The sequence below is a fragment of the Rattus rattus genome, chromosome 9, assembly GCF_011064425.1.
Source record: "Rattus rattus isolate New Zealand chromosome 9, Rrattus_CSIRO_v1, whole genome shotgun sequence".
NCBI classification, from domain to species: domain Eukaryota; kingdom Metazoa; phylum Chordata; class Mammalia; order Rodentia; family Muridae; genus Rattus; species Rattus rattus.
Window position 1 is genome coordinate 32,448,682 of NC_046162.1, and position 12,812 is coordinate 32,461,493.

General features: G+C 46.5%; 1 long non-coding RNA gene across 1 annotated transcript; it reads left to right on the forward strand.

Annotated features, from left to right (window-relative positions):
- The first annotated feature begins 1,742 nt into the window (after window positions 1–1,742).
- Window positions 1,743–3,518, forward strand: LOC116908741. Its single transcript, XR_004389017.1, has 3 exons — window positions 1,743–1,804; window positions 2,225–2,299; window positions 3,473–3,518. It is a non-coding gene; the product is annotated as an uncharacterized LOC116908741 (long non-coding RNA).
- Window positions 3,519–12,812: the final 9,294 nt, after the last annotated feature.

Genomic DNA, 12,812 nt, shown 5'->3' on the forward strand with positions numbered 1-12,812 from the left:
CAGCTATACCTCTCTTGGGCATATACCCAAAAGATGCCCCAACATATAAAAAAGACACGTGCTCCACTATGTTCATCGCAGCCTTATTTATAATAGCCAGAAGCTGGAAAGAACCCAGATGCCCTTCAACAGAGGAATGGATACAGAAAATGTGGTACATCTACACAATGGAATATTACTCAGCTATCAAAAACAACGACTTTATGAAATTCGTAGGCAAATGGTTGGAACTGGAAAATATCATTCTGAGTGAGCTAACCCAATCACAGAAAGACATACATGGTATGCACTCACTGATAAGTGGCTATTAGCCCAAATGCTTGAATTACCCTAGTGGCCTAGAACAAATGAAACTCAAGACGGATGATCAAAATGTGAAGGCTTCACTCCTTCTTTAAAAGGGGAACAAGAATACCCTTGGCAGGGAAGAGAGAGGCAAAGATTAAAACAGAGACTGAAGGAACACCCATTCAGAGCCTGCCCCACATGTGGCCCATACATAGAGAGCCACCCAATTAGACAAGATGGATGAAGAAGAAGTGCAGACCTATTGACCGGATGTAGGAGCCGGAATACAGCAAATACATCCAGCAAAAACCTGAGAGACACCCCTGAGGAATACAGAATGAACAAATACAGAGGCGAATGCCAGCAGCAAACCACCCTGAACTGAGAACCTAGGAGGACCCCTGTCCCAAGACTGAAGGAACTGAGAGAATGAACTGAAGAGCTTGAAGGGGGGGGAACTTGTCCAGACCTATGACAACAATGCCAAGGCAACCAGAGATAAAAAAAGGATGAACTGTGAGCTTTAATAAAACTAAACTCTTTTTCTCCCTTAAAAAAAAAAAAAAAAAAAAAAAAAATAAATGCTTCTGTGGATTACATGTTTTCTTATATCTCAGAGGTACGTGCTTGCCATCGCAACGGGCAGACACTGTTTGTATCCTGATTTGAACAAATAAGCTACACACGTATGCTTTGGATATTCCTCAGTGGAAGGGCTCCTTTTGTTTGTTTTGTTTTACTTTTTGCTTATGGTTGTTTTTTTTGTTTTGTTTTGTTTTGTTTTGTTTTTTAAAGACAGGCTCTCGTCTTGTAGCCAAGGCTGTCATGGAGCTCTGCGTAGCTCAGGCTAGCACTGAGCTCATGGTACTCCTCCACCTCTGCCTTCTGAGTGCCAGGATTGCAGACAAGAGCCACCACACCCAGCTAGAGCTCTTGCCTAACACGTGTAAGACAGATCTGATCTCTAGGACTAGAGAGAAATAAAACAAGAAGATACTTTGAAGACAGTTAGGGGAAGTTAGACGTGAAGTGTTTGATAATATCGAAGTATTCTTATGCTTGTAAGAATCTTCATTTGTATAGCCACACGGTGAATTACTAACAAGTGAAATCATCTCAGAATTTTCTCCAGGAAAAAAAAAAGCCAGAAGGGGACGGTAAAGCAAGTTGATTAAATATTTATGATGGTCGACTACAGGAGGCGAGTAGATGAGGATAATTCAAGCTATTCTGGTGCGTATTTAAATTTTTTTTCCTAACAAAAAATAGATGCCTGCATATCTGCTATCACCGAAAAAGATGTTCTAAAGATAATATTGTTGAGGAGAGGGAGTTGAGGTATGCAAGCTGGGTTTCTATTTTTAAGAGGAGGTTTTTGTAGAGGGGTAAAGTTATTTCGGGACATAAGTAAAACTTGACGAGTCAGCAGAGCACGGCCACCGTGTTGACTGCTCACGTGAGAGGCAGAGACCTGACTCCACAGAGGAAACCGAGAGTGCCATCTCCAGGAAAGCAGGTACAGATGTACTTCCTGGCTTTAGCCACACCCGAAGACACATTTCTGCATGCTTAATAAACACAGGCAGGCCCTTCTTCCTGCACCGGCTACGTTCAGGAGGATTCCACACCCAACCATGTCAGCAAACACAGACATGAGGCTACAATAGAGACAGAAGGACTCTAGGCAGGCTCTGGGGCTCAGGTCATGATCTCGGGCTCGGCTGACTCTTGCCTGAGATGTCTGCTTTGTTGCCCTGTCTGCAGGCCCACCGAGTGTCAACCCCTTTCTTCTGACTATTGAAGCAAAGGGTTCTGAGCCCCAAACCTGACTTACTGTCCCTGCTCCGGGCTCAGAGATTTACAACTACAGGCCACTATGAGATTGGATAACTTGGCAGAGACATTGATATAGTTTCTATGTGATTTTCTGTTAAAGATTTGCAGGTTGGAAGTTTGTTTACCAATGTGGTGATGTTAAGAGAATCTGGCAGCTGGTTATCTCCATCAGTGGGTAAAAGAGGTTTTTGTTTTTGTTTTTACATAACTAATAATAAGAGAGAGATAATATAAGATCTAAGAGAGGTAGCACCTAGTGGGAAGTCACTGGGTCATTGAAAGGGCTTCAAAAAAGAGAGGCCATAGTAGTTAAAATGGACCACTCCCTGATCGCTGGCTTCTTGTTTGTTTGTTTGTTTGTTTGTTTGTTTGTTATACAAGTACACTGTCACTGTCTTCAGACATACCAGAAATGGGCATCAGATCTCATTACAGATGGCTGTGAACCACCATGTGGTTGCTGGGATTTGAACTCAGGGCCTCTGGAAGTACAGTAAATGCTCTTAACTGCTGAGCCATCTCTCCAGCTCCCAGATTGCTGGCTTCTTATACCATAAGATAAGCTCTCCCTCTGAATAACATTCATACCATTATGCTAGCATCCACCATAATGAGATGCACCCTACAAGGCCTCACCAGAAACCAGGGCCATGCTGCTTAACGTTCAATCTAACGCTAAGTTATTTAGCTATGAGTTATGTGTGCCTGTTTTTTTTTTTTAATACATTAATCGGCCCCCACTACTTTGTTTTAGCAACAGAAAATGGACTAATATAGACATTCGCCTTTAGATTGAGGACCCTCCTCTATTCCATACCCCTGTCCCCCCACCCCACCCCTACTTACACCATTCTGAGATGAAATGTATAAGATAACACCTGTCTGGCTACTTATGGAGATGGGCAGAAACCCCGGATAGGGGCATCAAGTTCCAGAGGGAGCAGAATCCCTTAAGAACAAGTCCCTCTGTAGACTTGTAGGTCAGGTTCATTGCCAGACAACTGTCACCCTTAGGGTGGAGCCAGGATGGCCAGTTCTTCTCAGAGGTCATGACAGACTAGTTTAGCACATAGTTTGGGGATCTTCTTATTCTGAGCTTAGTTAAAAAAAAAAAAAAAAGAAAGAAAGAAAGGGAGGGAGGGAGGGAAGGAAGAAAGGAAGAAAGAAGAAAGGAAGGAAGGGAAAAGGAAGAAAGGAAGAAAGAAAGAAGGAAGAAAGGAAGAAAAAGAAAGAAAGAAAGAAAGAAAGAAGGAAGGAAGGAAGGAAAGAAAGAAAGAAAGAAAGAAAGAGAGAAAGAGAGAAAGAAAGAAAGAGAGTCTGATGTGCTAACACACACCTGGATTCCCAGCACTCAAGTGATGCAGACAGGAGGACCAGAGGAAACCAAGGTCATCCTCTACCACATGGTGCGTTTTAGACCCTGCCTCTAAAAAACAAACAAAAGAATCCAAGGAAGCAGACCTGCAGCAATGTCACCAAGAATCTCACACTTGACTCCCTTTGGCTCCGTGGGATCCCTTTGGCTCTTGCGATCTCTGTCTAAAGAATTCAGATAAGACCCGGAGAGCTTATCTCAGAAGACAGGAGGAGCTTACCGCAGAGTGTGGTACATACTCCAGGGATGAGAGTAGACAACAGCCAAAGAGACCTTAATCCTTATCTACAGCTCTCGTGAGACTCTTCCTGAGGAGACACAGACACATGTCTTCTCATCCCAGATAGAGTGCCAACAGACCAAAGACACACTCCACCCTAGCCTAGCTTGGCTTGCCCGTGAGTTTGCTGGGGCTACTTATGGGGGTGACTTGAAAGCAGCTGAAATGCCGTGTGACTGAGCTCTGCGAAGGCCACGTGTCCCTGCAGCTCCCAACACAACTCAGTATGTTGTCGTACCAGACGACCGGCAGTCGTACCAGAGAATCTCCTCTGCTCAGTTGCCTGTGACTTGCACCACACTGGGGATGAGCCCTGTGGATTTCCCTCAGAGCTTCCAGAGCTTTGTAAGTTACAGGAAACTTCTGAGTCTCATAAGTCCCCCTCCTCTGTCAGGAGGAGTTGCTTCCATTGAGAGGAAGCGGCTAACTGCTTAGCAGTGTATCTCAGTGGGAGAGCATTAGGCCAGCGTGTTTGAAGATGTAAATTCAGTTCCCAGTAAAACACACACACACACACACACACACACACACACACACACACACACACACAATGTCCCGAAGCCATCTACTTGTGGGATTGGAGAAGTAGCTACTTAACATTATGCTAGGGCAGGTTTTATATTATTTCCAGAGTCTCCAGCAAGCAGCTTTTTCTGGGAGCCTTTGTTGGGTCTGGAGGACTGGTCCTGTATGGTTTGATTTCTACAGAGTGAGGAGTGGGGGTGGTACGTCTTCATTCTTCAATAGAAAGCCTCCTCCTGTATAGTAATCTTTAAGGTTTAGGGCTCCCAGGTCCAGGTTTAGATAGTTATTAATAACATTTTAGGCAGTCCAGGATGTCCCCTCACCTCTCAGAGCTGGGGATAGATCTGACCAGTAATAATTAGTCTTGAAGCTCCAGTCCTTGGTTTTAGAAGCTGTTGTTTACCAGGAAGGACCTAGCTCTTATGTCCCCTAATCCTGTTAATATCTAGCTAGCCAACAGTACCAGGGGCTCCGTAGGAGTCAGGTAGCCGCTACAGCGATTGTTCCTGTTTGCTCAGGGCTAAGAGGTTGCCCAGCTACTAAAAGCAGAAAATCCCTAGACAAACTCAGATAGCTCGTTCACCTCAATTAGTCCCTAGGCAAGTGTGGTGGTTTGAATAGAAATGGCCCCCATAGACTTTCGAGTTTGAATGCTTGACCCATGGGGTCAAGGAGGATTATCAGGAGGAACTTGTTGGAGGAACTATGTCCCTGGTGGGCTTTGAGGTCTCACATATGCTCAAGTCTGGCCAGTGTGACACAGTTTCCTCCTTGTTGCCTACAGATCAAGATAGAGAACTCTCAGCTCCTCCAGCACCACGTCTGCCTGGATGCTGCCATACTTCCCACCATGGTGACAATTGACTAAAACTCCAAAACTGTAAGAAGACGGCCCCAGTGAAATGGTTTCCTTTATGAAAGTTGCTGTGGCCGTGGTGTCTCTTCACAACAATGAAACCCTAGCTAAGATAGGCAGGTTAACTGAACGGAATATGCAAGGTTAGGAGGATGTTCCTCTCAGGGTTAGGGAGTGTACTTTTCTACCATGCATGAGGGTCCAAACCTGGAGTAGTGCAGAGAAGAGGGAAGTGACCAGTCCTAGGCTTACGAGGACCAGATCTTCAGAGAGCAAATCACATACCCAGCAGACAGTCCCTAAGTGCCTTTGAGAGAGTCAGTCACCTCTGAGAAGATAAACATGCTGATTTCACTTCTGTCTTCTGTCTTCTTACATTTCGGTGGCAGGGTGTGTAGGTAAAAAGGTGGGCTTCAAGGGCTCGGGGCAAACATGCAGAACACAGGCAAAGATGTGGCCAAGAGATTCAAATTCGGGACCATCAGAAGATGTAAACCGAAAGATGCAGGGTCTGCCTTAGTCAGCAGCCTCTAACCCTCCTCAACCACTCTGGAGGCTCTAGTGACTGAGCCAGACTGTTCAAGGCCCCTCCTATACACAATCATAACACCCTCTCCAAAGGATGCACCCTGGGAAGCCTTGAGGTGCACAATGGACCTGTGAGCAAAGTTGTTATAACCTCCAGAGGGCACATACTTCTTCCCAGCAAAAGTACGTAGATCTGGTCCTTGGGGTGGGGATGTGGGTCAACATATTCTTTGTGCAGAGGCCTTACCCTATGTCCAAGTTGCTTCTGGGGGATCCTGGAGGGCTCTGGAAGGCAGGCCTTTCATGAACCCCGATGGCTTTCTGATTCTAGATCTCTGAGCTTCTGTGTATTTGAACCCTTTACCCAATGCTAACAGCAGTAGGAGTCTTTAGTTGGCTTTTAAAAGAGTATTGTATTGCGTGTGTGTGTGTGTGTGTGTGTGTGTGTGTGTGTGTGTGTGTGTGTGTGTGTACCATGGTAAGTATGTGGAGATCAGAGAGTGGCTTACTGCTGCCCTTGGCCTTGGTTTTGAATGTTCAGCAAGCTTAGAGTATACCTCATATTTCATCGTCGTCGTCGTCATCGTCATCATCATCATCATCATCCACTATCTTCCTCTTCCTTCTCCTCAGCAGGGTCTCACTATGGAGCTCTGGCTAGACTGGAATTTGGTATGTAGACCAGGCTGTCTTAGGATTCATTGAGAGATCCACTTGTTTCTGCCACCTGAGTGCTGGGACTCCCATGGTCTTCCTATTTTAAAAGAATTGTGTGGAACCAGCAGTTGCTTATCTAATGCATCCTCTTGGTTCTGAGGGGTCACTGCCCCACACTTGAAGCTTTAAGGTGAACTCACCACAGCCCAGGCTACCGGGCACCCTCCTTTCTGGGATCCAAGCAAAGGGAGTTCTGTTGGGGCAGGCAGATCACTGACTACGCAGCTACAACTGTGTCCCCTTGTGACTCTTCAGAACGCCTACACTCCTGGGTTTTCCTGTGGCTTCCTAGATGGGCTCAGCAAACAGAGATGTAATCCCAGGAGCCCCTGTGATGCCTTCAGGAAAACCCTGTTTGCAGAATAAACAAGTTAATGGAATATGAAATATCTACTGTGAAATATTAAACATGGGTCTCATTCCCGTCCCTATGGCCTCTTTGCTCACTAGCCAGCATCAACATTGTGTCTTACTTTTTTTTTGGTACCTAGAAGAGTCTTAAATGGGACTTATCACCCCTGTCTCCGCAGTCCCTACTACTCTCTATTGCCTTCCTTGTTTACAGCATTTGCTTCAACTCTGAGGGCATTTGGTTCTGATAAGGTGTAGGGTACCATCAATCACACAACACTTACTTCCTGTGGCATGCACATCCCCCGTCCCCTCCCCTCATCCCATTCCTTACTTGAATTCCTTCCTGACTTAGAAACTTCAGTTAGAAGGTAAACTCAGATCTACTCCTTCAAGCGCTCTCTCTCTCTCTCTCTCTCTCTCTCTCTCTCTCTCTCTCTCTCTCTCCTCTCTCCAGCTTTCTCCTGCTCCTCCTTCCTCCCTCTCCTGAATATACATTTCTATATATGCTTGCTCAGAGAGTCCCAGCGTGGAAAATGGGCTGAGTATCTCTCTTTCCCCATTGCTGTCAACTCAGGAAAGACGCAAGTCTTGAGAACATTTGAGTAGGTATGTGGCCTACTCTGCTTCTGAAGGGCTGCTGTTTTGAAATTTTGTTGGTTTGATTGGTTTTGGGTTTTTCTTTTTATAGTTTGTTTTTTTGTTTTGTTTTGTTTGTTTGTTTTTGTCAGAGATAACTAAAACAGCTTAGGGTGGAATGAGCTCAGGCAGTGCCAGATAATGGAGAGAAGGGGGGAAAAAAAGATCAACTCTCTTTGTCCTTAAAGTTCCTGCAACAAAATACCACAGGAGGCTTGCAACAGTAGAACCTCACTTTTCGATGCTCTGGAGACGAGGACGTCCAAAATCAAGGCAGTGTGAGATTTCATGTCTGTATCATTTGACTCTGTGTGAAGATCTTCACGTAGCAGAAGGGGAGAGGTAGCTTCTGGGATCTCTTTTTTTAAACTTTCATTTTAAAGACATAGCCTCACTATGGGGCTCTGGCTGGCCTTGAACTCACTGTATAGACCAGGTTGGCTTTGAACTCATAGAGATTCGTCTCCTGAGCGCTGGGATTAAAGGCGGAGATCCTTGGGATCTCTTTTATGTGGATAGCACTCCTTTATAATCTGCCCCCTCACCTGGCCATGAAGCTTCCTGTCACCATTGTCTATACCAGGAGGATGCAGACACTCAGATTAGAGCAGCGGCCCCTGGTCTTGGCCACGGGTTGATGGGAACTACACACTTTGGGCGCACCAGCTACTCTCCCACCACCTGTTTCACAGAACTGTTTAGTTCAGCATCAGATTTCCACTCTGTCAGCGCCAGGCATAGCAAGACCAGCTCTGGGAACATTAGAAGCATGTGGGGTGCCTCAGTGTTCCTGTGCTAGACCCCAGCTCTGCAGCACGACTGAAGTCCCTTGAGTCAGACTGTATTGTTTAAATAGTGCCTCAAGGGTGCAAAAATTGACAAAAGTGAACCCTTTGAAAAAAAAATTCTGCATCCCAAGTTGGGGAGATGATTCAGTTTCTGAAGTGTTTGTTGTACAAACATGAGGACCTGTGTTCAGGACACCAGTATGCACTCAGGTTAAAAAGCCTGACGTGGGGTTGGGGATTTAGTTCAGTGGTAGAACTAAGGCCCTGGGTTCTGTCCTCAGCTCGGGGGTGGGGGTTGGGGGGAGCCTGACGTGACTGGGTGGTGTTGGCACACACCTTTAATCCTAGCACTCGGGAGGCAGAGGCAGTGGATCTCTGAGTTCAAGGCTAGCCTGATCTACAGAGTGAGTTCCGATGCAGCCAGAGCTACACGGAGAAACTGTTTTGGAAAAACAACAAACAAACAAGCAAAATCTGATGTAGCAGAACACACCTGTGATCCCAGCACTGGGAAGACGGCAGGAGGACCTGGGGACTCGCTGACCTATCAAACTAGCTGCATGGCTGAGCTCCAGACTCAACAGGAAACCTTGTATCTGAGTTTGCTTCTCTGTTGCTGCCATAAAACATTGACTGGAAGTGAAAGCAACCCGGGAGGAAAGGGTTTATTCATTTCATCTTGTAGCTTACAGTCAATCACTGATGGAAGCCAGGGCAAGAGCTGAAGGCAAGAGCTAAAGCAGAGCCCACAGAGAAATGTTGCTTCCTGGCTTGCTCAGCTTGCTTTCTTATGTTGACCAGGACTACATACCCAGGGATGGAACTACCCATAGTTGGTTGGGCTTTCCCACATCCATGAGTAATCAAGAAAATCAAGATATGCTCACAGGCTAATCTGATAGAGGCGGTTTCTAAGTTGAGATTCCCTCGACCTATGTTTGTCTAGATTTAAGTCAAAGTGACAAAACTTTGATGCCTTGTCTCAGAAAAGAAAAAAGAGAGTTGGAAAGTACTTAGGAAGACAATCTGTCTATCCCTGACCTCCACGTGTCTTCTTTCCCACAAACCCTTGCCTTTTTCCCCCTTTCTTTCAAGACATTTTTGTTGTGTCTGGTGGTGGTGCACGCCTTTAGTCCCATCACTGGAGAGGCAGAGGCTGGTGGATCTCTATGAGTTCAGGGCCAGCCTGATCTACAAAATGAACTCTAGGACATGTAGCTAGAACTAGTAAAACCCTGTCTCAAAAAAATGTTTAGCGCTTTGCTCTGCTCTGCTCTGCTCTTCCCTGTCCCTTCTCTCCTCATCCCCCAACCCCTTCCCTCCACATGCCCATGGCCACCTTTCCTCTCCTCTTCTACTCTTCTTCTCTCATTAAACCTCTCCATGTGGAAAAAAAAAGTGTTTAAAAAATTTTTATTTGGGAGTTGGAGGGATGGCTCAGCGGTTAAGAGCACTGGCTGCTCTCCCAGAGGACCTGAGTTCAATTCCCAGCAACCACATGGTGGCTCACAACCATCTGTCATGGAATCCAATGCTGTCTTCTGGTGTGTCTGAAGACAGCTACAGTGTACTCACATACATGAAGTAAATAAATAAATCTTTAAAAAATTTTTTTATTTGTATAAATGTTTTGCCGTACATGTAGGCATTGCCGGTAGAGGTCGGAAGAGGGTGTAGGAATCCCTGGAACAGGAGTAAAGATGTTGTACAACCAGCATGTGATTGCTAGGAATCAAATCCAGAACCTCTAGAACAGTGGTTCTCAACCTGTGGGCCTCAACCCTTTGGCAGTTGACTGACCCTTTCATAGGGGTCACCTAAGACGATTGGAAAACGCAGACATGCACACAATGATTCATAACAGCAGCAAACTCAGAGTAGCAACCAAAATAACTTTATGGTTGGAGGGTCACCACAGCATATGAGGAACTATGTTAAAGGATTGCAGCATCCGGAAGGCTGAGAACCACTGTTCTAAAAGAACAGTCATTGCTCAGCCGCTGTTTCAGCCCCAAGGTTCTTATACTTAAGGATTCTGGCCACCGTTTCCTGCCAAGTTCCTTAATTGTGTTTTTTTCCTGCCCTATTCACCCTGTGTCAACCTGTGCTGATAAAATAGCAGAGAGTAAATCTCGCAACTACAGAGAGTTCTGAGGCACATGTATAGATGAAGATGCCAATACATGCCTCACCTTCTCGGCCAGTGTCCCTGAAAAGTGGGGCTAGAATCACGCATAGATAACATATTAATACTGGGTATCTGGGGTCCCTAGGGCCAAGTGCAGCAGCCTGCTCTGAACAGACAGACAGAGTTCTGGCTAGAGGTGTACAGGCTCACTCTCCTCTAAAGACAGGTATGGCCGTGCTGAAAGAGGCTCTGGTGCTCCATCCTGCTGCTTCTGTCCTCCCAAAGGATCCATATCTGAACTCCCGCATCTACATCCTCATCTCTGGCTGGGCTCTTTAGGGATTCCTAGACTGCATTAGAGCAGGTCCTTGACTAGGATGAGGACAAGAAAGAAAGCTGCCTCTAACCAGAACCTAATGGACTGGGGCCACCAGCTCCCTACCTGAGCATTCCACTGAACTGCTCTCTGGTCAGAGTACTTGAAGGTTAAAGGTGTCAGGGCTGTACTTGGTTATAAGTAACAGAAGTGACTTCAACGGGCATCAAGTAAAGATAGGAATTTATTAGGCTTGCTATCAAAGAACGCCATAGGCTGGTTTCTAAACAATAAATCTTTATAGGCTTGTGGTTTCTGGAGGCTAGGAAGTCCGTTAACTGAGGGGTGGTGTCTGGCACGGATCTTCCTATCGTATGATCCTACGGGAAGGCACCCTCCACCAAGAGGATGTAAGAGGCTATACTCAAAGTTTCGTGCACCCTTTTAATTAGCATCTATTCGTTGGTGGGGGTGCAGCCCTCATGGCCTAAGCGATTTTCAGAAGTCCCACCTGGTGACTTTAAATCGTTGACAATTGCGTTACAGCACTTGCTTTGGGGACATGTTTAAACCACAGAACTGCAGACTGAAAAAAAGTCCATGAACAGTCAGGGGCTCTGGAAATGTGTGGCTTTGCTCACCTAAGGATCCAGTTTGCTCTGGATCACTTCACTCCTGGACACCCTCTCTCTCATCCCAAAGGTGATCACAAACTCCCCAGCAGCCCCAAACTATCCTCCCTAGAGCTGTACCAAGAGAATCTGTCCTTTTGTCTGTCTCCTCCAGTTCTCCAAAAGCACTTTGCCGAGCCCTCAGCATGGGGCACTATAACCCCTGAACCAATCCTAGAGCTAGGTGAGTGCGGTGGCTCCACATCCGACAGGCCATGACTCTCGCAAAGGTCTTCCAGGCCTAGCGGTCCCAAAAGCAGTGGATGCCTCCACAGGGTCATGGCAGTCACCCCTGCCACTTTTCACATGGAGACACAAACTTACAAGAGCAATGGAGGACAGATCTGCACCGTGCTAGGACACAGAGATCCTGGTATCTTGGTGCTTCTTGCCCCTTTCTGTGTAGTTTTGCCTGGCCCAGGCCCTTCTCTACAAAGATGTCCAATTTCCTATGTGACCACTAGCTTAGTGTCTGCCCTGTCCATTGCTTTGTAACAGCCAGGAAACTGGCCATGTCTGTCCTCATTCATTAAGTCCCTATCACCCAGAGTGCGGGCTTGGGAATGAATGACGAACCGGCGAATTAATGAATGAGTGTCTGCCTGCATAGCTGAGGGTAAGGAGCAATGTTGCTCTTTGGGTATCAGGTGGTTCAGCCAAACCTTCTCTGTCACTACCATCGAACTTCAAACTCCTTGCTGGGAACAACACTTCCATCCCTAGGGGACTGCAAAGCTAAGAAGAAAAAAAAACCTCCAGACACAAGATTTAAGCTAGTTTTTCTTTTTAAAAATTACAATTGGGGAATACCATAGATTTAGATTTCAAGGTTTTATTTTATTTTTTAAGTTAAACCATACACGCACAGATGGCTTCAAAGTGAGCAAATATTGGGCCAGATCTCGTGACCTTCCTCAGGAGATGCGGGGCCTGGAGAGCAGTGGGGAGAAGGAGGAGACAGCCGGGAACTAGGGCGGGGGAAAGCCAGGCTCCTGACTCATCGCAGGGTCGAACTGAGGCTCCAGGTCACAGTGGGGCGGTGGAGCCCCTGGCTTGGATGCAGGCTCACTGCTTGCCAGACGGGTCCGCCAGCGTCTCCATTATGGGGCGGTTTCCGGGGCTGTCCAACTTGCCTTCTGACCTGGGGAATCCGACCCCCATGAGCTATCAGGTTCAGGCTCAGGCACATCTTGGTCAATATCTTATATCTTTCCAAGGAGCTTCAATTTTCTCCTTTTTCAGCCAAGCTCGGTTCGCTCCTGGCAGGGTTGGAACAAGTTCACAAGCCTAGTGTGTGCGACTTTTTTCTTACTCTGAAAGGAGTTTGGAATAGAGGGGCGTGTGTGTGTGTGTGTGTGTGTGTGTGTGTGTGTGTGTGTGTGAGAGAGAGAGAGAGAGAGAGAGAGAGAGACAGAGAGAGAGACAGAGAGAGAGACAGAGAGAGACAGAGACAGAGACAGAGAGACAGAGAGAGAGACAGAGAGAGACAGAGAGAGAGAGAGAGAGACAGAGAG